Source organism: Elephas maximus, chromosome 5 (assembly GCF_024166365.1).
Source record: "Elephas maximus indicus isolate mEleMax1 chromosome 5, mEleMax1 primary haplotype, whole genome shotgun sequence".
NCBI lineage: Eukaryota > Metazoa > Chordata > Mammalia > Proboscidea > Elephantidae > Elephas > Elephas maximus.
In genome coordinates this window covers 2895690-2921711 of record NC_064823.1, presented here as the reverse complement: position 1 = coordinate 2921711, position 26022 = coordinate 2895690, and the positions used below count along the sequence as shown (strand labels likewise).

The 26022-nt window shown below is 42.8% G+C and overlaps 1 long non-coding RNA gene across 3 annotated transcripts in view; it reads right to left on the bottom strand.

The window, feature by feature from the left end:
* The window catches only part of LOC126076690 (uncharacterized), a 36649-nt gene extending 11861 nt beyond the window's left edge, over positions 1–24788 (bottom strand). The window contains exons 1-4 of one of the 3 annotated variants that reach the window (XR_007517592.1): positions 23787–24788; positions 13282–13368; positions 11327–11481; positions 9471–9514 (exon numbers count right to left, since the gene is read on the bottom strand). This is a non-coding gene — a long non-coding RNA (uncharacterized LOC126076690). Of the gene's footprint in view, positions 1–9057; positions 9515–11326; positions 11482–13281; positions 13369–23786 lie in introns of those variants that run through there. The other 2 variants (XR_007517590.1, XR_007517591.1) reach the window with 2 other exon arrangements.
* Between the last annotated feature and the right edge of the window lie 1234 nt (positions 24789–26022).

Genomic DNA, 26022 nt, shown 5'->3' with positions numbered 1-26022 from the left:
AAAGACAGGAGAAGGAGAATAAAAAAGTAAAAATGATGGGGGAGGTGGGAGAAAAAACTTAGCACTGTGCTTCTTAGTAACTAAGGCAAATAGAGAAACACATTGTACTTAAAAAAACTTATCACCCCCAAATTAAAAAAAAAAAAAAAAGTTCACCAAGAGAGATCAACTTTTCCTGGCCCTTAGCTCTAAGAGAAATTTATTTTGAGAGCATCTTTGTACAAGGTGAATTTAGTAATCTTGTGAACTATGCCCTTAATTGTAGACTTACCAAAAATGCAGAGGGCTCACATTTTGCTTGAGGGAATGACTTAAATCATAAAGAAAATTCTCCAGAGAGTAAGGATGGTAATGGTTTGATTTTAGTATGACAAAAAGGGAAACTAAATACAATGATATTATGTAATAATGTACATATTACAAAAATTTCATACAATTTTGGAGCAATAGCAAAAAGATTACTCTAATATGTGCTTCTCAACCTGGTACTATTGACATTTTGGACCAGATAATTATTTGTTGTCCGGGCTGTCCTGGGCATGGTAGGATGTCTAGCAGCATCTTTGGTCTCTTCCCACTAGATACAGTAGCACTCCCTTATCCCAGTTGTGACAATGAAAAATGTCTCCAGACATTGCCAAAAGCCCCTGAGGGCAAAATCATCCTTAGTTGAGAACCACCACTGTAAGTGTACTGCCTAAATCCAATTCTTTCATATTGAGTAGTCCACTGCAGTCTGTTTCATACGGTATACGTATATGTGTACGTATATGTGTACGTATATTTATACGTATATGTATATGTATACATACATGTATTGTTGTTCAGTGCCGTCGAGTTGGTTCCGACTCAAAGCGACCCTGTGCACAACAGAACAAAACACTGCCCAGTCCTGCGCCATCCACACGATCATTGTTATGCTTGAACCCAATGTTGCAGCCACTGCGCCAACCCATCTTGTTGAGGGTTTTCCTCTTTTTTCACTGACCCTCGACTTTGCCAAGCATGATGTTTTCCAAGGACTGGTCCCCCCTGATAACATATCCAAAGTATGACATGCAATCTCGCCATCCTTGTTTCTAAGAGGCATTCTGGTAGTACTTATTCCAAGACAGATGTGTTCATTCTTTTGGCAATCCGTGGTATAGTCAATATTCTTTGCCAACATCACAATTCAAAGGCACCAGTTCTTCTTCGGTCTTCCTTATTCATCATCCAGCTTTTGCATGCATATGAGACGACTGAAAACACCAATGATTGGGTCAGGCACACCTTAGTCTTCAAGGTGACATCATTGCTTTTCGACATTCTAAAGAGGTCTTTTAAAGCATATTTGCCTAATGCAATGCATCTTTTGATTTCTTGACTACTGCTTCCATGGGCATTGATTGTGGATCCAAGTAAAATGAAATTCTTTTTTTTTTTTAAAGAATTTTTATTGTGCTTTAAGTGAAAGTTTACAAATTAAGTCAGTCTCTCACACAAAAACTTATATACACCTTGCTACATACTCCCAATTACTCTCCCCCTAATAAGACAGCCCGCCCCCTCCTTCTACTCTCTCTTTTTGTATCCATTTTGCCAGCTTCTAACCCCCTCTACCCTCTCATCTCCCCTCCAGGCAGGAGATACCAATGCAGTCTCAAGCGCCCACCTGATCCAAGAAGCTCACTCCTCACCAGCTTCCCTCTCCAACCCATTGTCCAGTCCAAACCATGTCTGAAGAGTTGGCTTCGGGAATGGTTCCTGTCCTGTGGCAACAGAAGGTCTGGGGCAATGACCACCAGGGTTCTTCTAGTCTCAGTCAGACCATGAAGTCTGGTCTTTGAGAATTTGGGGTCTGCATCCCACTGCTCTCCTGCTCCCTCAGGGGTTCTCTGTTGTGTTCCCTTTTAGGGCAGTCATCGGTTGTAGCCAGGCACCATCTAGCTCCTTTGGTCTCAGGATGATGTAGTCGCTGGTTCATGTGGCCCTTGCTGTCTCTCGGGCTTGTAATTACATTATGTCCTTGGTGTTCTTCATTCTCCTTTGATCCAGGTGGGTTGAGACTCATTGACGCATATTAGACGGCCGCTTGCTAGCATTTAACACCCCAGACACCACTCTTCAAAGTGGGATGCAGAATGTTTTCTTAATAGATTTTATTATGCCAATTGACTTAGATGTCCCCTGAAACCATGGTCCCCAGACCCCTGCCCCTGCTATGCTGGCCTTCGAAGCATTCAGTTTATTCAGGAAACTTCTTTGTTTTTAGTTTAGTCCAGTTGTGCTGACCTCTCCTATATTGTGTGCTGTCTTTCCCTTCACCTAAAGTAGTTCTTATCTACTATCTAATTAGTGAATACCCCTCTCCCACCCTCCCTCCCTCCCCCCCCCTCATAACCACAAAAGAGTGTTTTCTTCTCAGTTTAAACTATTTCTCAAGTTCTTATAATAGTGGTCTTATACAATATTTGTCCTTTTGCATCTGACTAATTTCACTCAGCATAATGACTTCCAGGTTCCTCCATGTTATGAAATGTTTCACAGATTCGTCACTGTTCTTTATCGATGCGTAGTATTCCTTTGTGTGAATATACGAAATTTATTTATCCACTCATCCATTGATGGGCACCTTGGTTGCTTCCGTCTTTTTGCTATTATAAACAGTGCTGCAATGAACATGGGTGTGCATATATCTGTTCATGTAAAGACTCTTATTTCTCTAGGATATATTCTGAGGAGTGGGATTGCTGGGTCATATGGTAGTTCTATTTCTAGCTTTTTCAGGAACCCCAAATCGATTTCCAAAGTGGTAGTACCATTTTACTTTCCCACCAGCAGTCTCTAAGTGTTCCAATCTCTCCACAGCCTCTCCAACATTTATTCTGTGTTTTTTGTTGGAGTGAGATGGAATCTCATTTTAGTTTTGATTTGCATTTCTCTAATGGTTAATGATCGTGAGCATTTCCTCATGTATCTGTTAGCTACCTGAATGTCTTCTTTAGTGAAGTGTCTATTCATATCTTTTGCCCATTTTTTAATTGGGTTATTTGTCTTTTTGCAGTTGAGTTTTTGCAGTATCATGTAGATTCTAGAGATCAAGCACTGACTGGAAATGTCATAGCTAAAAACTTTTTCCCAGTCTGTAGGTAGTCTTTTTACTCTTTTGGTGAAGTCTTTGGATGGGCATAGGTGTTTGATTTTTAGGAGCTCTCAGTTATCTAGTTTTTCTTCTGCATTCTTAATAATGTTTTGTATATTGTTTATGCCATGTATTAGGGCTCCTAACATTGTCCCTATTTTTTCTTCCATGATCTTTATCATTTTAGATTTTATATTCAGGTCTTTAATCCATTTTGAGCTCGTTTTTGTGCATGGAGTGAGGTATGGGTCTTGTTTCATTTTTTTGCAGATGGATATCTAGTTATGCCAGCACCATTTGTTAAAAAGACTGTCTTTTCCCCCATTTAACTGTTTTGGGGCCTTTGTCAAATATCAACTGCTCATATGTGGATGGATTTATGTCTGGATTCTCATTTCTGTTCCATTCGTGTATGTATCTGTTGTTGTGCCAGTAAAAGGCTGTTTTGACTACTGTGGCGGTAATAATAGGTTCTAAAATCAGGTAAAGTAAAAGGCCTCCCATTTTGTTCTTCTTTTTCAGTAATGCCTTACTTATCCGGGACCTCTTTCCCTTCCATATGAAGTTGGTCATTTGTTTTTCCATCTCATTAAAGAATGTCGTTGGGATTTGGAACAGAATTGCATTAAATGTATAGATCGCTTTTGGTAGAATAGACATTGTTATAATGTTAAGCCTTCCTATCCATGAGCAAGGTATGTTTTTCCACTTATGTAAGTCCCTTTTGGTTTCTTGCAGAAGTGTGTAAAACGAAATTCTTGACAACCTCGATCTTTTCTCTGTTCATCATGATGTTGCTTATTGGTCCAGTTGTGAGGATTTTTGTTTTCTTTATGTTGAGGTGCAATCCATACTGAAGGCTGTGGTCTTTGATCTTCATCAGTAAGTGCTTCAAGTCCTCTTCACTTTCAGCAAGCAAGGTTGTGTCATTTGCATATTGCAGGTTGTTAATGAGTCCTCCTCCAAATCTTGATGCCCTGCTCTTCATATGGTCCAGCTTCTTGGATTATTTGCTCAGCATACAGATTAAATAAGTGTAGTGAAAGGATACAACCCTGATTCACACCTTTCCTGACTTTAAACCACCCAATATACCCTTGTTCTGTTTGAATGGCTGCCTCTTTGTTCCAAATTCTGTCTTAGGTATCTAGTGCTGCTATAACAGAAATACCACAAGTGGATGGCTTTAACAAACAGAAACTTATTTCTTCACAGTAAAAGTCTCAATTCAGGGTGTTAGTTGTAGGAGATGGCTTTCTCTCTCTGTTGGCCTTCATGTCAATCTTCCCCCAGACTAGGAGCATCTCCGTGCAGGAACCCCAGGTCCATAGGTCATGCTCTGCTCCCAGAACTGCTTTCTTGGTGGTATGAGGCCCCCATGTCTCTCTGCTCACTTCTCTCTTTTATATGCCAAAAGAGATTGGCTTAAGACACTATCTAATCTTGTAGATCTCATCAGTATAACTGCCGCTAATCCATCTTATTATATAATAGTGATAGAATTTACAACACACAGGGAAATCATATCAGATGATAAAATGGCAGACAATTATACAAGCACACAAGGGAATCGTGACCTAGATGTTTTGGGGGGACACAATTCAATCCATGACATTCCACCCTTTGGTCCCTAAAATTCATGTCCTTGTCACATGTACAACATATTCACCCCATCATATCATAGCAGAGGTCTTAACTCAATTCTAGGTCCAAAATCCAAAAATTCCTCTTTAGCTGTGAAATCTAGAATACAAGTTATCCGCTTCCAAAAGTACAATGGCAGAACAGGCACAAGCTAGACGTTTCCTTTACAAATGCGAGAAACTGGAGGGAAAAAGGGAATAACAGGCACCAAACAAGTCAGCAGAACACACTACATTAGCCCTCAAGTCTTTGAAAATAATCCTCTGTCCTCTGAGACCATTTACACAATGGCCCTGTCTTCCAGACTCTAGGTATTGGCCATAGTCTCCAGTTTCTGAGCGGAGCCCCCTCAGCCCTAGGCTTCAGCTCCATCTTCCAGGCCTACTGGGATGGTAACTTGGCTCCCTCGGCTTTAGGCACACCATTCTCCTAGTCCATCTGAGTGGTGACTCCACCCTTAGAAACACCAGAGCCCATGGCTCCACCCTTTGAAATCCCAGAGGTCCTGGCCATACCTCTTGAGAGGAAGGCAGCTTGGCTTCCTGTATTCCTTGTCTCTTCAGCTTCTGCTTCCTGGTTTCTTCGCCTCTTGGCTCCTCAGACCTCGCACCCACGCCTGCCCTGCTGGGGCAAGTGTTTCAAAGCTCTGTAGCTCCACTGACAAGTGCCTGGAGGCACCCCCTTCTGCCAGTAAACTTTGGCCAGAAGACACTCAGCTTTCTTGCTCCATGGGTAGGCAAGCCTAGATTCACCATTAAGTCCCCAGAGGCACCCTACTCCTCCAGGAAGCCTCCTGCACACAGGCACTCAGTTCTCTGAGTGGGTCAGCTCCAGCGCTGTCTGGAGGTGGTGTCCAGGTTCTGCTGCTGCCACTTCTCTGCTGCCACTGGTCCTCTGCTGCTGCCAATTCTCTGCCGATGCCAGTCCTCTATCCATTCACAGTTTCAAAATCGCTTCCACATTTTAGGTATCTGTTAGAGCAGCACCCCACTCTCTCAGTACCAAATTCTGTTCCTCATGAGCACAATTAAGTGTTCTGGAATTCCCATTATTTGCAATGTTATCCATAATTTATGATCCACACAGTTGAATGCTTTTGCATTGTCAATAAAACACAGGTAAACATCCTTTTGGTGTTCTCTGTTTCAGCCAGGATCCACCTGACAACAGCAACGATATTCCACGTCCTCTTCTGAATTTGGCTTGAACTTCTGGTAGTTCCCTATTGATACACTACTGCAACCAGTTTTGAATGATCTTCAGCAAAATTTTACTTGTGTGTGATATTAATGACATCATTCGATAATTTCCAAATTTGGTTGAATTATCTTTCTTGGGAATAAGCATAAGTATATTTATACATACATCCCTTTTTTTTTTTTCATTCAACCTAATAAAGAATGTTGTGGATGACTAGAGAAGACTGCTGACATTTAAGAAGGATACCCAAGAACTTTGTAAATTCCTGAATAGGCAAATACCACTTTATTATATAATGTCTCCCATAATTTGTGTTGAAAATGAAGAGAGAACAATAAAGCTACTCCAAGACTCAGATCATGAGGACTTGACCAGGTTTATTCATCAGCTAAAGTATCTGGGTGTCTACTCTCCAACATTGCAGCTTGGTTTAGTCAAATTTGTCTCAGCTAAATTACAAATCAGTACAGGTCAGGGGCCCTCAGGGTCTCTCTGGAGTAATTCGAGCAGTGAATTCAAAGTCTTCAAATGCCCACAACGTGTAGGTCTCAGGGACCTGTGCTAAAAACACTTAGCAGTTTTCGGAAGTATGAAAGGGATACATGAGCTATTTCAATATTAAAACCAAACAGTGCATTCACTTATGCAAGGTGTCTTATTTGTCTAGCACTGCTACAACAGAAATACCACAAGTGGATGGCTTTAACAAACAGAAGTTTATTCTCTCACAGTCTTGTAGGCTAGAAGTCCAAATTCAGGGCACTAGCTTCAGGGAAAGCCTTTTTCTCTCTGTCGGCTCTGGGGCAAGGTCCTTGTTATCAATCTTCCCCAGCTGAGGAGCTTCTCAGCGCAGGAACCACAGGTCCAAAGGATGTGCTATTCACCTGGCTCTTGTTTCTTGGTGTTATGAGGTCCCCCTGTCTCTCTGCTCACTTCTGTCTTTTATATCTCAAAAGAGACTGGTTTAAGACACAACATAACCCTGTAGATTGAGTCTCATCAACGAAACTGCCATTAATCCCATCTCACTAACATCGTAGAGATAGGATTTAAAACACATAGAGAAATCATATCAGATGACAAAATGGTGGACAATAACACAGTACTGGGAATCACGGCCTAGCCACATGGATAGATATTTTGGTGGGGACACAATTCAATCCATGACAGGTAAGGCTATAACTTCATTGTGAAGAACTGATGTCTTTGAATTATGCTGTTGGTAAAGAATATTAAATATACCATGGACTGTCAGAAGAACTAACAAGCCTGTCTTGGAAGAAGTACAGCCAGAATGCTCCTTAGAAGCAAGGATGGTGAGACTTCGTCTCATTTACTTTGGACATGTTACCAGGAGGGACCAGTCCCTGGAAGAAGACATCATGCTTGGTAAGGGATCAGTGAAAAGAAGAAGACCCTCAATGAGATGAACTGGCACAGTGGCTACAACAACAGACTCAGGCATAGCAATGATTGTGAGGATGGCACAGGACCGGACTATGTTTCGTTCTGTCACACATAGGATAGCTATGAGTCGGAGCTCACTCAATGGCACCTAACAACAACAACAACAAGGCCATGAGACCTATATGTGGTTTGTTCCATAAAATATTTCAAAATACAGGATTTTCCATCGGGGGGGGAAGGGTGATGATAAAAATACAGAGGATATAAAATTGGCATGTAAGGTGAACACCACTACTTTGACTTGATGTTTCACATAATCTCCAAGGCCCCTACAGCTGATCCAGTTATGACACAACCTCAGGACTGCAGAACTAGCCTGGGAAATTCACATTCTGCAAGGAGGAGCCCCCAGAAAACTGTTTCCACTCTGGGGCCAGCCCGAGGTTGAGCTCAGCTGTTCAGTGAGATTCAGGACCTCAGAGCTCATTTCAGGCGGTGCCGTAATTGAATATACACTCAGGTGTAGACAGCATGCAAAAATGAAAAATTCTGGACCAGGAGTGAGAAAATCTCTGTTCTGATAAGAATTGAGCTCCTGACTACCTCACCTCTCTGAGCTCCTGCCAAGTCCAGGTTCACCTTGGGGCCAATGCTACCTGTGAGGCCTACTGAGTTGTGAGAACTAAATGAAAATAAAGAGTATAGAAGCACCTTGAAAACTTTAAAATGTAAGGTATTTATGGTAAATTCACCTGATCACTAAAAGTTCCTCTGCACTCCAAAGTCACAGAATCTAGGTTCTAAACTTGGCTTTTCATGTGACCAATGCAGCAGTTTGTGATGTCGCCTTTTTCTAAAGTCTTAGGAGGCCGGAAGCACGGTGAAGCTAAGTCCTGAGACTGTGCTGTTGATGAAATATCAGGAAAAACTGTTCACAAAGTTTTCAAATCATCCAATGCTTTAGTTCCTTCTCTTTCTCATTACCCAGTACTAGGCATTGCAGAGGGAAAGCACTGGGTTTTGTACCTCTCTGACACATGAAGGAGCCCTGGTGGCACCATGGTTAAGGATTCAGCTGTTAACGAAAAGGCTGGTAGTTCAAATTCATCAGCTGATCCTCAGAAACCCTATGGGGCACTTCTACTCTGCCCTATGGGGTCACTATAAGTTGGAATCGACTTGAAGGCAATGGGTTTAGTTTTTTGCTTTGACACATAAAGGGGCCCTAGCAAAGTCACCTAATCTCTCTAAACCTCAATTCGCTCATCTGTCAAGCTGGAGATGTGGGGCATACCTACCTTCTACCTGTGGTGAGGATTAAATGTAATGACGCGCTTGCAGGACATAAAGTACAAGGTCTTTGCAAGTATCAGGTATTATTTGGAAAATTATCATTCATTGCCAGCTCCACTACTGCTTGTCAATGATTCTGGTACAAAGGTGAAAGCAGAAACTCAGAGATATTAAGGAATGAAATGAAATTTGGGGATTTGCCTCTGGATTTTGCAAATGCATACTATTTTGCGTCTCTCACCATAAATAATTGAGTCTTAGCTATAAATTGAAGCTCTGTTCTACTGCCATGAAAAGGAAATGTTTACATATCAACATGGATGAATCACAACATGTTTTGTACAGAAAAGGAAGCCTCATAAAAATATAGAGAGTATAATTTCATTCATATAAAATTCAGGGAAACATGTACAACCACAAACAAGCTGCTTAGTAATATGTACTTACGTGGTATAATCACAAATAAAAATGAGGGAGAGGGACTATGTGGGGGAGGACAGAAATGGTGTCTTAAAAGTAATGATGATACATTAAGCTGGGTATTGGGTACAAGCAAAGTTGTCCCCCCTTATCCACTGGGGATAGGTTCCAAGACCACCCATGGATGCCTGAAACCTTCAAGAGTACAAAACCCTGTATATACTATGTTTTGTCCTATACGTACATATCTATGCTAAAGTTCAATTTATAAATTAGGCACAGTAAGAGAATAACAACATAACTAATATAAAATAGAACAATTATAACAATATATTATAATAAAAGTTGTGTGAACGACAGAGCAAGATGGTGTACTACATACCCATTTAATGTTCCGAACTGTGGCTGATGGCAGGAAACTGAAACCTGGCAAAAGTGAAAATGTGGCTAAGGGGTAACAACTGTGTGATCATTTTATTATTATTATTAAAAAAAAAAAAACAACACCCAATTCCGTTAAGTTGATTCCGACTCATAGCAACCCTACAGGACAAGGTAGAACTGCCCCATAGGGTTTCCAAGGATCACCTGCTGGATGGGAACTGCTGACCTTTTGGTTCGCAGTCATAGCTCTTAACCACTATGCCACCAGGGTTTCCATTATTATTTAAACCATAGTTTATATAATAATAGTTCAAGAATATAATTCTTAATAAAAATATAGTTATTTAAACTATATACTTTTTTTTTTCTATCTCTAAAAAAACCATTTTGGGGTTTTTTATGGAGCCCTGTTGGGCTCGGTTGCTAATCAAAAAGTTGGCAGTTCCAACCCACCCAGTGACTTCAGGGGAGAAAGACCTGACAAACTGCTCCTGTAAAGGTTACCAACAACCCATTGCCGTTGAGTCAATTCCGACTCTTAGTGACCCTATAGGACAGAATAGAATTGCCTCAAGGCTGGAAATCTTAATGGAAGCAGACTACCATATCTTTCCCCTGACAAGCGGCTGGTGGCTTTGAACTGCTGGCCTTTCAATTAGCGGCCTAGTGCTTAACCACTGCACCATAAGATTACAGCCTAGGCAACCCTATGGGGCAGATCTACTCTGTCAGATGGGGTAGTTATAAGTGAAAACTGACTCAGCGGCCCACAACAACAACAATGTATATGTATATTACATATATACATATTCCTCAGTATATGAGATATACTTCACAGTACATTTTTTTACAGATCCTCCATGCCTCAGGAATCATACTATAATATAGCCTTATCGATATAATTCTTTTTTTTTCTTTTTCTTGGTTTGTTGTTCATTTGGTGGCTTGACTTAAATAGATAGAGGAGAGTTTAAATGCTGTGTTCTCCACATGACATTCAGCATCTGGAGCTTCTCCCTTGGCCGGTCAGTAAGCCTCATCTTGCACCACTCTCCCCCTCACTATGTGCCAGCCATTGTGGGCTTCTCATAGTTTCTCACCATTGCCCTGAGTTTTCTGCCTGCCTGAGGGACTCCGTGCCTGTTGTTCCCTCTCCCTAAAGGTGTTCCCTCCCCAACCCCTCTTCCTTTAGGTCTCGGTTTAACCACCCTTTCTTTTAGAAAGTCTTCTTGACTCCTCCGACCAGGTTAGGTTTCTCCTGTGACCAGCTTCCAGAGTATCCTGCATGTCTCCTCCAAATATTCATCACACTGGTAAATACTTACTCAAATTCTGTTTTCCCAATGACTGCAAGTCCTAGGAGGGCGAGGGCCATATTTGCTCACTGTTGAGTCACTGTATTTAGCCCAGGCACCTAGCAGGCACGCAGCAATATGTATAGAATGGACGAGCCAGTGAGTGCACGGCAAAGCCAACGGATTCCCACCGGCAGGTAGGACTGTGATATTATAAATTTTACCAGCTACATTTTGGGTGTTGTTTCATCTACTCTTTTCTGAGAACTTGATGACCAATTAGCACCAGTTGTAAACAAGAGACAGCGTTGTCACTGAGATTTACCTTTATTATATTTAATCTGCCCTAGCAATTGCATCTTCCTGGTTAAAATTAATTGGGATTGGCATGGTGATGTCACTTTAAATGCCTCTATGAGGTCTTTCTTTCACTCCTCTGTAGGAAAAAACAGCAGATTCCTCTTAGAAAAGGGGCACAGGGTAATACATTATCTGAGTTATCACTGTTCAGTCAAAAAGTGCGTGAAGGAGCCACATGACTCACCCAGACAGCACTCACCGTGGAGTTATGCAGGTCTCTTACGTCAGTGACGAAACAGCCAAACTCCCTGACGGAGGCGAATTATTCCTCACGTCACTAGCAGCAATGCCAAAGGCAGCAATGCCAAAGGCAGCGTCAAGGCCACAGGCATGGGGAGTGGGGAGCTCTTCAAGCTGCAGAAGTAGAAATTTGACATTTTTTTTTTTTGCTTTCTTTTAATCTCAACCATTGGGGTTTTAAAATGAAATTACAGAAACGCTAAGCCCAGCCGTTGGGTGGGGTGATTCATTTCTACTTGGCTACGGTGCATTAAATTTTTTTTTTTTTTTTTTTTTTATGGTGCAACTATGGTGGCTGATCCAGGCCAAACCTAGTCTTGGGCCCCTGTGCCTCACTGTTCTATCACCATCCCCGTGGTTCAGCTGGCATCTTGACTCCTAACAAAGGGTGCATGGCACATGGGATTTTTTTCTTTTACATTTATAGTGAAATAATTCAGCAAATACATACCCCTCTTCCTATGAGTCAGAATCGACTCAGCAGCGACGGGTTTGGTTTGTTTGTTTTCCTCTTGCAGTTAAAATACAGACCTGATATAATAAATCCCTGATTTTTAAAAATGTTGTAGGATGGGAAAGAGAAACAGGCTAACATATGAATCTGGTGATTAGAAAGTGTGCTGAATGGCCTTGGGAAGCCTAGGTAAAACATTACATTAGGCTAATATTCTTGTTTAGTTAAACTTTTTAATGTTTTAAAAGGCCCTTCAGGATATTACGGATAAGTAAATTCTTGGACCTGATTTCAATTTGAGTCAAGTTCCAACTAATAATGTTACAGCCATAACCCTTCTCCTTAACAGCCCATAACATCAAACTGAAAACAGAATTCTTAAATGGTTCTCTTATTCCATCTATCCATGAAATAAGCATGGCAGACTTTCGACAGATGTCTTTAATAGACATTGTTATTAAAAAGAATATTACATAAAATAAATTGAGACAGTCTAGCGCAATTACTAAAGGAAAGTGTCTGCATAGTCAGATAATCACATCTATACTTAACTGGGAGGTAAAAAAAGAAAAGTCTGTAGACGTTCTAATCGTCTAGCAGTAGCCATCTACTCATTTACCCATCTAGCTCATTATCCCAGATTACGATTTGTTAGGGCATTCACCATATCATAAGCCTCAATTTTCAGGAAATTAGAAGTTGGTCAGGAAAAAAAAAAAAAAAAACTCCAGTTAACAAGCATCAGCCTAAGAGCAAATTCCTTATAAAAATCTTGGGAAAAAATTCAGCTCTTTTCAGTGATGAGTGCCAAAAAAAGAAGAAGTTTTGCGGTTTCAGGCACTTTTAAGTTTTCTAAAAACTTATTTTCTAACTCGAAAATAAGTCAGAGTGTAAGCAGAAAAAAAGAAAGTGCTAAGTCCGTAATATGGATTAATGCCTGTGGTATGTTCTGAAGACGACAAAAAGCTAGTAAAGACGGAACTGCTGTGGAGAAATGTGTCGTATTGTGTGTGAATATTTCGAAAAACACTTCTCCTTATGTCGGCATGGAATTCTGATTTCTGCCTGCCTTTAGGCCTACAGTATGAAAACTATTATCCACTCCAGTTAATTAGGTAATCACTGGAATCTGTGTGGCATCTTTCATTCTAGGATATTAACAAAATCAGGGGAAAAGTTTGACTTTTCTTATCAAAGAGCCTTCATTCAGTCATCAAGCTTTAATGGAAGTAAATCAGAGGTACATGACATTTGGGGTGGCCTTGACATTGTCATTTCTTGCCAACAAATGAAGCAGTGAAGAAGGGTTTTACCAGGTGTATTTTTGTCCTTATCCTCTCTATTTAGAGTCGCATTTGGGCAGGTCTGGGAGAACGGGACAGGTCGGTGTTCACGGCTGGGACAGTTCTACTGGTGGCTGAACCCTACATGGAAGGGTCTGGGTTCTGGATCAGACAAACCTGGATTCAGTTCTTGTTCTGCATCTTGTTGGTTAAGTGACTTCGGAAAGTTATCTGAGCCTCTGTTTCTTCATCTGTAAAATGGGGCTAAAAGAAGTATAGACCTCATGAGTAATTGTTAGGGGTTGCATAAAGAAGAAAGTCTGGTCCGTAGTAACATTTGATAAACATTAGCTATTATTATTATTATTAAAGGAGGTCTGGTGGTGCAGTGGTTAAGTGCTCTGAGGCTAATCTAAATTTCAATTTGAATCCACCAGTGGCTGTGCACGAGAAAAGGCTTGGTAACCTGCTCCCGTAAAGACTTACAGCCTAGGAAAACCTATGGGGTAGGCCTACTCTGTCCTATAGGGTTGCTAGGAGTTAGAATCAACTCAATGGCACACAACAATAACGTTATTATTCTTGTTGGTACTATTATTGTCAAGTTCCAAAGCTTGCTTCCCAAGTATTTGTGAGTTACGTTTCAGATGAACTGTCTAAAAGGATAAATCTTACTACTTCATATATGTGGGAAATAGCAGGCCATATAAACCTGCATATATAAAATGCAAGATAGTAACTATTTAAAACATTCGTGGTGAGTGAATGAATTAACATTAACCACGATCCGTTCCATTTTATGAAATCTGCTGGTGGAGTAAGTTAAAGAAGTAACAATTGAAAGAGGGTGGTGGGATTCAGAAGGCCAGCTCCACCATTCACAACTTAAGCAAACTGCTTAAGCTCCTCTGAACCTCAGCTTTTTGGTGTTTTAGTCTGCAACGTTGGCATAATAAATCTTAACCTACCTTACCCAGTTCCTTTGAGGTCTGAATGAGAAGATAGAGGTGAAAATATTTTAAAAACTATAAACCTTTAGTTTAAATGAATTAAATTTTTTATAAGGTACCCAGAGTCACTTCTGATGATTTCTGTGTCGCTATTGTTTTCTCTAAAAGTTTATTCTTATTTAGAACAATTGTTATTTATTACTCATTTATTAATAGGCATGAAGTAAGTTTTGCTGACAGCCTGTTGCTAACAATAAACCAAAAAAGGACTCATGGTTTAATTGGACTGTTCAGCTTTTCCCCTGTTTTGAAAAGTCGAGTCTTCAGGATTTGTTGGAGCAAAGAGAAGGGCTGCATTGCTTAACAGTTCTTCTAAAGTTCACCAAATGGTACTTGGTGTTCTGACATTTATTGTTACACAGAGTATGTGTTTTTCACCTGGCCTTATAAACACTCTCACACACAACTTGCTTTGATCAAAGTGATCGTACCAGTATGACTAAAATAACTAGAGAAGTTAAATTTGTCTGAATCTTTAGGACTTCAGAAGCTAATCTCAAGTGACAGAATTGCTGAGAAGTTTTGACCAAGAGAAGACGCCTTACCTTAGGAAAAGGACAAACATTTTGTTTAAACTCACTGGCTCTTTCCCCTGACAAGGTTGTTTGTGCTTAACCCATTGCTGTTGAGTTGATTCCAAATCATAGCGACCCTATAGGACAGAGTAGAACTGCCCCTTAGGGTTTCTAAGGCTGTAATCATTACGGAAGAACACGACCACATCTTTCTCCTGCGGAGCTGCTGGTGGATTCAAACCACTGACCTTTCAGTCAGCAGCTGAGCACTTAACCACTGCTCCACCAGGGCCCCTGGACAGAGCAGAACTGCTCTATAGGGTTTCGATGGCATTGGGTTTTGGGATAGGGTTTCCAAGGCTGCAGTCTTTATGGAAGCAGACTGCCACATCTTTCTCCCACGGGGCAGCCAGTGTGCTCAAACTGCCAACCTCTCAGTTAACAGCTGAGTGCTTAACCACTGTGCCACCAGGGCTCCTAGCTTACGCTTACTCACTGAGAAAGTTTCAGCTGTACTTTGATCAACATGGCTTGGTAATTACTGAGATAGAAAAGGGAAAGCTTGACCTACTTGTAGCACAGGCACCTGAAAGGATAATACAAGTTAATGAAACGCTTTCCTTGGGGATTCTATCTCTTCACTTCATAGTCACACCTAGGATAAGACAAACAAACAAAAAAACCATTGCTGTAGAGTGGATTCTGACTCATAGTGACCTTATAAGACAGAGCAGAACTGCCCCCATAGGATTTCCAAGGTTGTAAATCTTTATGGAAACAGACTGCCACATCTTTCTTCCACAGAGCAGCTGGTGGGTTTGAACTGCCGACTTTCCAATTAAGCAGCTGAGTGCTTAACCATTGCTCCACCAGGGCTTCTTAACCTAGGATACCAAAACCAAACCAAACCCATTGCCATCAAGTCAATTCTGACCCATACCAACCCTATAGGACAGAGTAGAAATGCCTTATAGGGTTTCCAAGGAGCGGCTGGTGGTTTCGAACTGCCAACCTTTTGGTTAGCAGCCGAATGCTTAACCACTGTGCCACCAGGGCTCCTTTACCTAGGATAGGCCTCCCTGATATCAGATCTGCTCTGCCTAATGAAGAAGAAACTTTGAAGGTAGGAGAGAATCGTTATTCTGATCTCCATGCATTGTTCAACGCCATTTGAACGTCTCTTTGTTTAGTACACTTACCCTCTGCTAACCTTTAAGGAAGCAATCAATGCCCACTAAAGTATGATGACCTCCCAGTTCTTAAGTCATTGTCTCTGACCTCCACACCCATCCCCATAAGCTCTGCTTTATAATGCTGGAGCTGAGACTTGGCAAACCATATTTCTCCTTTGCCAGCAGCTCCATGTTAGGCTCTGAAAATAGAGGGCATGAGAGGGAGCCTGCAAGTCTGGAAGCTCCTATTGCCTTAACGTCTGCATGCGTTTCCTGTTAGGAGCCCAGGTACACTCCTTTATTCCAGTAGAAGCAGTTCATTTCCACAGCAGCGAGTGAACCCAGTATTTAGTTTTGCCAGCACTGGCAGGACCAGCTTTGTTGTGCCCCTCGGTTTCCAGTGCCAGCCAAGCAGCTGCCCCCCACCCACCCAGAAGTCTGAGTTTTGGCTCTGTAGGGCATCTCCTCTGAGCATCTTGTTGTTTTGTTGTTAGTTGCTGTCAAGTTGATTCTGACTCATGGCAACCGCCCCCCTCCCCCATCCACCAACGTGTGCATAGTAGCAAAACAGCAGCACTGCTCCATAGGGTTTTCAAGGCTGTGACTCTTTGCAAGCAGATCGCCTGGCCTGTCTTCCGAGGTGCCTCTGAGTAGGGTCAAGCCACCAACTTTTGACTAGTAGTCAAATGCTTAACCGCTCGTGCCACCCAGGGACTCCATCCTCTAAGTCAGCTCCTGCCACGGAGTCGATTCTGACTCCTAGCAACACTATAGGACAGAGTAGAACTGCCCCACAGGGTTTCCAAGGAGCACCTGGCAGATTCAAACTGCTGTCCTTTTGGTTAGCAGCTGAACTCTTAACCACCACGCCACCAGGGTCTCCAAGTGTCTAGGTTTTAATAATTCCAACCTCTTCCTTTCATCTTCCAGCCCAAGTGGTTCTAGCTACTTCCTGCAGGTGTGACCTCCATGGTAAGTTAATATCTCTTTTTACACTTTTAATCACCTAGTTGTATCGGTTTTCTAGGGCTTTCATAACAAATATACCACAAAGTAGGGTGGTTTTAAACAACAGAAATTTATTGTCTCACACTTCTGGAGGCTAGAAGTCCATATCAGGGCACCAGCCGTTTCGATTCCTTCTGAAGGCTCTGAGAGAGAAACTGTCCCATGCCTCTCTCCTAGCTTCTGGTAGCTCCAGGAATCCCTTGACTTGCAGCCGTAGCATCACATGGTATCATTCCTCTGTCTCTCTGTCTCTTTTCTTTTAAAAGGACACCAGTCATATAGGATTAGGACCCACCCTACTCTGGTAAAACCTCATGTTAACCAAACTGATAACATCTTCAAACACTTTATTTCCAAGTAGGGTCACATTCACAGGTACAGGGATTAGGACTTCAACCTATCTTTTTAGAAGACAAATTCAATCTATAACACTAGTCAACAACTTTGTACCTAGTTATGAATTCTTTATACAAAATTGTGTTTTTAAAAATAACTGGTATAGTTTTTGCCTTCTGATTGGACCCTGTTTGATATGCCAGCTGACAGTCTGGATTAATATGTGAACATACCCACAGTGTTTTCTCTTCTGTGAGTCTACATCAGTTGCATTTGTCTGTCCTGAAACCCTCTCTCTGCTCCTGAGGTTTAGATAGGACCGACTCCACTCTTTGTTGTAGGAGCAGGCTTGTGACTCAGGTCTAGCCAATGAAATTACTGTCTGTCCCCAACCATAATGACTGGTTTGGTGGGTGGACATAGGACCCAGGGATATCTGAAGTCAGTGTCACCTTCTTAATCTTCTAAGTACATGAGCCAATACATTCCCTTTTTTCAAAGAAATTTAGTTTGTTGTATGTTGGACACTGACAAGCTAACATGCATGTATAAATCTTAAATGAAAGGAATGAATCTTCAGGATGGATGTGTGGGTGGGTGGCAGGCAGTACTCCGTGGCCTTCAACCCAGAATGGAGCTTGTACTTTGAAGTAGGTGTGCTCCGCACCCAGTCCTCCTCCATCCTGGAGCCTGGCTGGGACTCTTGTTGCCCACTCCCCACAGGACCGATCCCATCTAGCCACTCGATGGTGAATAGACCAAAGAGGTTCTGACAGTGGCTTGGTGCTCCGACACACACAAAGTGTGAGACAGTATAACTTTCTAGATGCATATTCTAATTGACAATTTATCTTATTTACCTTTCATGGCAATGGGTCTAGAAGAAAAATACTTCCTCATATTTTCTTCTAAATATGGTTGCCAGACACTGACATCTAAGTAAGGTTAGGGAGAGGAAGAGAGTTGGTGTTTACTGTAAATACCATTCTAGAAAGAGACTGGAATAGGTTCCTTAATTTCATAACCAACTCAGGAAGTATGTACCATTATCTACTTTTTAAAAATGAGAACCATGAGGCTTAGAAAGTCAAGCAACGTGTTCAGGGTCACAAGCTAGTCAATTCAAATCCAGTCCCCTCTGACATTGAAGTCCGCCCTCTCTCCACATCAGGAAGGACCTGGGAAGCCGGGATCTGGGTTCAGAGACAAAAGACAAAGTCTCGTCTCCTACCTTTCTCCTTGGTTTTCCACACCTAAAGCCCCGATCAGAAATGTGGCTGCAAAATTGTTCTAAATCATCATCGCAGGCAGGATTCATCTCGTGTATTGAGAAAGGCAAATCCAAAATCCACTTGGAACATTAGAAAAAGACTGTTTCTAGTCCAGCAGCAAACAAGCAGAGGTTTATATTTGTAGAATGATTTACTATCACTCATTAGGGTGTTTTATACTTCACCGAACTTAGATAGGCAAATTATATAAACACTTTATATATAAGCAAAACATGCGATATGATGCCTGGACTCAAAATATGTATTTAATTTAAAAAATACATCTCTTAAAACCAAAGCCCTAAATGCATATTAGGTGATACTCTAATCTGAAGGTAAATGAGATATGCCACCTAACAGATATTAAGTGACCCACACACATACATACACAGCAATACCTCCATTAATGAGGCAAATGCATTCCAATGGCACACTTCAGTGTCAGAAACTTCATTATCCGATGAAGCAATATTATAAAAGTCCTAAGGACCCATCCAAGGAGGACAGAGAAGAAGTGGGTACAGTATGGGATTACCAAATATTAACCAAAATAACATCAAGTGGGCCACCAGAAAACACGGATCTGGAAGTTATGAGATACATAGGATTAAGAGGAAGCAGAAATCTCAGGAGAAACGGGGATCCACCAGGGACAGAAAGCTCACTGGTAACCTGGACTGGAGGGGAATGGTCTCAACCTGATCAGTCACCCCAGTGGCCCCCAGAACAGGCTGCAAGCAGCTGGAGCCGGGCCCGGCCCAGGCCCATCTCTGCAAAGACAGACTCTCCAGAGAAGAGAGACGGCACCTCTGGCCTCTCAGGATGCCCCAAACCCAACAACAACATTCGGGTTGGAGTTACCCTTATATGATTTCATTGATTTCCACATCACCCAGCCATTTGAAAGTCCTTCAGTAAGGGGGAATGTCTTCCATCATTCCATTAACATTAAAGGACCAAGGACATTGATCTGGTTGAATTTCCACATTGACTAAAACTTGCTTAGACTAAAGTGTCGTTCGTCAATGAATCAGACAATCGGTACACGAACATGACCCTTATCAGGTCCTTTTCTTTCTTGACAATAGCAAGGGGGTAAAGAATAGGTTGTCACTGGGCAGCTGAAGGGAGAGAGGAGGCAGCCAAGGGATTAGGAAACTCAGAAATGAGAGGCTGGGGAACCCCTAAATTTTGCTGATTTCTTATTTCTGCCATAAACCATGCAGGACAAACAAGCTCTATTCACCAATGTATTTTTGTCCTGTGCAGCTGTGTGGCTTAGCAGGAGCTTTGGTGTCGAGCCATATGACTCATGCCAACACTGCTGCATATGATTTATGAAGACTTGAAGAAAAAGAAAACAGCCAGCTTCATTACGAAGGAGCTTCGTGTTCAGAGGATTTGTTAACAGAGGATCATGGTGCCATTTGTTCCTTTCTTGCTTGCACTCCAAGTGAAACCGTGAGTCTCCCACAGCCAGCGATGGACCAGAGGATGCTCTCTGGCTCCTCTTCTGCCCATTTGCCCCATTCTCTGCTTAAATAAGGATACTTCTAATTTAATAAGGGAGTGAGTCCCTGAGTGGTGCAAATGGTTAACGTGCTCAGGCTCTAACCAGCTGGTGGTTCCAATCAGCCCAGAGGTACCTCGCAAGAAAGGCCTTGCAATCTACTTCCCCAAATCTGCCACTGAAACCCCACAGAGCACAGTTCTACTCTGACACACATGTGGTTGCCTTGAGTCGAAACTGACTCAACCACAACTGGCAATTTAAAAACAGAACAGATCGGCTTTAGCAAGAGATTCTGTGGTCTTCAGCTGCCTCAGGAGGTTAGTTGTTGTTGTTAGGTGCCATGAAGTTGATTTTGACTCATAGCAACCTCATGCACCAGGGTAGAACTGCCCCATAGGGTTTTCTAGGCTGCGATCTGTATAGGAACAGATCACCAGGTCTTTCTCCTGTGGAGCCGCTGGGTGGGTTCGAACAACCAACATTTCAGTTAGCAGCTGAGAGCTTAACCATTGTACAATCAGGTCTTCTTTCAGGGGGTAGACCAAAACCTGTTGCCATCAAGTCGATTTTGACTGGTAGCGACCCTACAGGACAGGGTAGAACTGCCTTATGGGGTTTCCAAGGAGCAGCTGGTGGATTCAAACTGCTGACGTTTTGGTTAGCAGCCGAATGTTTAACCACGGCACCACCAGGGCTCCTTAGGAGGTATAGGTATAGTGACTCTCAAACCTGCCAAGTCAGCCTATCAGAGGTATTGCTTGGACCTGAGCTGCTTGCCCCAGAAAGGGGGTCTGCAGCCCAAGGCATGAGAAAGTTTGAAAAGGGACCAAATTTTATTGGTACTCAAACCAGCAGCCTCTATCTTCTGCTTTACTGCTTATGAAAACATCCTCATTTGCTTTCCTGAAATGCTTCACAGGGCACATTCGGCAACAACCCTCCTTCTCCCCATCCCCTCCCCACAAACCCCACTGCTGGTCAGAGAGGAAGAGACTGGGGTCCTTTACTGGAGAGGGTTTCTGATGCCTACCCTGGAAACTTTCCCAGCTGAACTTGACTAGTCCTGTCTCTTTCCTACTCTCCCTTCCTGATTCAGTCTCACTTTCAAACAAAGTTGAGGCCTTTATTTTATTCCTTGAAAAATGGCAAAATCAGACCAGTTGATAGTCCAGGTTTGTGGCTGCGACACATAACAGCTGCTTTGTGATAGAGAAAGTAACTCTGACTAAGAAAGCAACTTTGGCAATATCCTGTTTACCTGCTTCCTGGAATGCACGGCCACCTACCAACGTCCTGCCCACAGTGGAGGAGAGTGAAAGTTCAAGAGAACTCATGCGTAACAACGTCGTCATGGAGCCTGCACTTTGAACACTTTCATTTTGAATTAAACTGTGGGAGGTTCAGGATAAAGTTCGCATTCATATTGTCTACCTCGTTAATAAAATATATAGTTGCTTATCTTGTTCCCGGGAAACCCTGGTGGTGCATGCTGTTAACCAAAACGTCAGCAGTTCGAATCCACCAGCTGCTCCTTGGAAACTCTATGGGGTAGTTCTACTCTGTCCCCTAGGGTTCTTATGAGTCAGAATCTACTCCACGGCAATGGGTTTGGTTTTTTTAATCTTATTTCTGAGAAGCCCTGGCGGTGCAGTGGTTAAAGCGCTCAGCTGCTAACGAAAAGGTCAGTGGTTGGAACCCACCAGCTACTCCATGGGAGAAAGATGTGGCAGTCTGCTTCGGTAAAGAATGACAGCCTTGGAAGCCCTATGGGGCAGCTCTACTGTGTCCTATAGGAACTGACTTGACAGCAGGGGCTTTGATTTTTGGTTTTGGTATGTTATTCACACAGAAGGTAAGAACGAAGCAAGAGTTGGAAGATTTGCAAAAGAAGCTTGAAATGACAAAGTTAATAACATTAAAAATGTATATTACAAGCCAGGAAGATTCTGTTTTAAGCTGGAAATAAAATAAAAGTTTTGGTGTAATTTTTTTTTTCCAGCAAAAAGCGTTAAATTAAATGTCCTACCCTTTGTTTCCTCCTGTTGTGGTTGGTTTGCGTACAGCGCTTCCAGAGCAACTTTTGGTGTATTTGTTTAATTTTTGTGTGGCCCAGCCCCTACCCCCACCAGCATACACACAAAGGACTTGAACAATTGGTTACAGGTAGTTGTTTTAATCTCTCCCCCTGGAAGCTTTGAAGGTGCTTCCAGCTGCATCAAAGTGCTTCAGTGCTCTGTGCATCTCTGCCCAACTTCAAAGCCTCCCGGCAGGAATCTGTAGTGCGGTATTCCATGTAGTTCTAAAGGAGCTATTATTTGTGCAAATTTTTATGGAGATACTCCAGGATCTTTCTTGACACACCACTTAGCCTGAAAGTGGCCCCTTCTAGCTATTATTAAGAACTGTCTAGGAAAATTATGTAAAGGAACGGGTTAGGGTCAGTTTGAAACTAGGCTTGCTGACTTTCTGTCCTTATTTTATGGTGCCTACTATACAAAAAAAAAAAAATTTTTTTTTTTTTTACTATACCGCAGCTTGACTAAAGTGTCCCAGGATGTCCCACCAGCAGAGCAGCTGAGGAATTAAGGCAACTTTCCCTTAGGAGTTGGGAGGACGCTAATAGTTTTGATTTAAGTTATGGTTAAAGAAAAAGAAACCATGTTTTACCTTTATAAAAATTACAGGTAGAGCATTCTAAAAGGAACAGGAGCCCCGAGACATCAAAACAAATAGACACTCTAGGAAAGGGCTGTCTAATAGAACTTCCTGCAGTGACAGAAATGTTCTGTGATTCTGTGCTGTACAATACGGTGGCCACTAGCCACATGTGGCTACTGAGCACTCGAAATATGGTTAGCATGATTGAAGAACTGAATTTTTAATTTTATTTAATTTTAGTTCATTTAAATAGCCATAAGTGGCTGGTGTCTACTGTATTGGGAAGCACTGTTCTAGGAGTCATCTATGTATGTATACATGGGTGGTTGTGTGTGTGTGTGTGTTTAGAAAATCTAGGACCTAAGTTGGAGGAAAGAGAAGGAAAAGGAAGAAAAAAATTGCCCACTTTTATCCTACTGCCCAAATCCTTTCAACCTGTAACCATAATCTCTCTACCCAGGCAATAAGGTGATCCCAGCAATCAGTTTTAAAGACAACAGCACCATCATTTATTTTCATTAATCATTAGAGAGCAAAGCCACCATGCCCATGTGTAGTCTGGGCACTTCTCTGCATTCACACCCACTGATTGATAGCATTTCAAGTAATCTTGTACAAGGCAGTGGACAAGAGGGAAAGGTAATGAAATTGCCTCCTCATTTACCAGCCCAAGCCAATAGCGTGTCATTGTGTTGGCCGTCAATTTTATACATCAAGTGTGCCCAATACCAAGTAGGACACCCACCCTTTTAAAGTGACATAAATCAGGAGTTGTACACATGGAGAGGGGTCATCGAGAGGCCACAGGAGCCTCAGACCTGCCCACTCGATTGATTTGGGGCCTGGAATCGTTTCCTGAGCTGGCAAAACATGGGGTCTGCCTACTCAAGCCCTGTAGGTGCTGCAGCCCATGTCTTGATGGAAAGGAGGAAAGAACCACAGAGAAACATGACTCTCCATATATATGCATAAAAGTCCCTGCTGTTGTGAGGGGTGGGGGTTCCAAAACACGGCGGCAAGGGGAAAACATTCTCCTCAGCCCCTATTCTGCCACCCTGCCCCCATGTTCATCTTCCTGCTATGTTCTAATTAGGAGACACAGAAGAAATTCTGGAAAGTATAAAGCAGCAGACATTAATAAGTTTTTCTCCATCCAGGTTAAAAAAAAAAAAAAAAAACCAACTTGTTAATTAACTCACATTTCACTTCCGTGAAGTTGTCTCTTTTCTTTCCCTCCTGATGTACGCATCTGGGTGCAGCATTTAGCAAGGCACTGAAATGTTTAGCTGCTGCTGCTGCTGGGGCTACAGTTCTTTCTAGTCAATGGAGATTTGCCTTTTTCATCATGAATTCTTTTATTTTTCCCCCTGGCCAGCTGCTACGAAGATGAAGTCCGTTTAGATTAAACAGGCAGAGGAGTGCTAGTCAATATGTCAGCCAGGCACACTTCTCTAAATACACTGTTCCGCAGGTACAGCTTGAAAAAAAAGTCAGGGGGCTGTTCACAGAGGGACACGGACTTTGTTTTCAAGTCTGGAGACAAGAACAGGGATCCTTGGAGTGTGGACACGGGATTTTTCCATCCTTTTTTTCAGCCCTGGGAGCAGCTCTCACCCTTTCTTTCTGCCAGTCTTCACCCTCCTCCTCCTCCTCCTCCTCCTCCTCCCCTTCCCCTGCTGCCACTGGTTTCTATCTCCATTGTTCCCTTAAGCCCAGCAGCCAACATGCAGCCAGGCCCAGCACACTCTCAGCGGCCAGCAACTTCCTCCGAAGCGGCATAATTACACCCAGCTGCTCCGGCTGCGGGCTGGCCGGCTCTGCAAACTAGCATCCTGATCCCCGGAGTTCCAGGGAGCCAACAGCCTGCTCTTGGCAGGAGCAAATTCTCTGAAGGAAGTGCCCACACCCTTGTAAGAAGAGGGAGCAGCCCTTCTCTCTCGGTGTCTCAGAGAAGCCAGTGCCTGTCTGATCTCTCTCCTCTGCTGATCACACAGGGGCTTTTCCTTGTCAGAAAGAGTTGTTTTTATTGTTAACGGGAAGGTGCCTTCTCTGTCACCAGCAGCTCCCCTGCCTGACTGTCCTATTGTCCTGTGCTGGTGCCACCAGGACCGCAGAGTGTGTCCTTGGCCTCAGGGGCAACAGCAGTAGGGACCCCAGGTTCTGGTCAGCATCTTAGCTGAGGCACTTTGTGACCGTGTACAGAGGGACTGGAGGAGGACATGTGCACTGTCCTCAGCTAGATAAGGCTAAATGACAATGAATGTTGCTTTAAAAATAGCAGTTGGAATCCAAGCAAGCCCAACTAAGCTCCCTCAGGAGAGCAGCATGTGGGCAAGGGAGCCGAGAATCCTTCACACCCCACCTTAGAGCTGTGGGTTCACTTTGGGCCCTCAGTGATATTTCAGGATAGGCTACAAGTAAGACTGATTCAAAATCAAGCTCTGAGTGGTAACACAAGGCTCCCTGCCCCACCCACCACCGCTCACTATCCTATGCTGTTTCTTCAGAACTTGGCTGTGGGCCAGACCTGGCCCTGCTGTCTCCTGGGGGGGAAGGGCAGGCAACAGCATTCTCGTTCTGTTTCCAGGCAGGCTTTAGGGTGGGTGAAGGTGCAGGGCAGTATTCAGGAAGAAGAGGGGAGATTGGCAAGCTTGGGAAGGGCACCCACCCCTCAGTTCACCTACCCCATCAAGCCAGAGCTGCATAAGTGAAGGCAATAGTGAAGTGAGTAACATCTGGGATCTTAAAAGCTTGCGAGCGGCTATCTAAGACACAACCACAGGTCTCTACTCACCAGGAGCAAAACAGTAAGAAGGTACCAAAAGCTCCGAGAAGAAACAAGTGTACACGAGCCACAACCTCGTCTACCATGACAACGGAAGAACTACATGGTGCCTGGCTACCATAACTGACCATCCTGACTGGGGTCACAATAATTGGTTCTGGATAGACTGGGAGAAAAATGTGGAGCAGAACTCAAATTTTTATTAAAAAAAAAAAAAAAGCCAGACAAACTGGAACAGTAGAGATCAGAGGACTCCATACGACTGTCACCCTGAGATACTCTTTAAACCTAGAACCAAGCCTATCCCCTGAGATCACCTTTTAGCAAAATAGCAGAGTGGCACACAAAATAAAGGATATTATCCAAAAGATCGGTGCCCTATGTAAAAACCGTAAGTATGAGACCAAAAGGTCAACCATTACTCAAAAGCAAAGATGAGAAGATAAGAGGGCAAGGAAACTTGTTTTTGTTAGGTGCCATCAAGTCAGTTCCGACTCACAGCAACCCTATGCACAACAGAACCAAATGCTGCCTGGTCCTGCACCATCTTCACAATCATTGCTGTGTTTGAGTCCATCATTGCAGCCACTGTGTCAATCCATCTCTTTTCAAGGTCTTCATCTTTTTTGCTGAGCCTCTACTTTACCAAA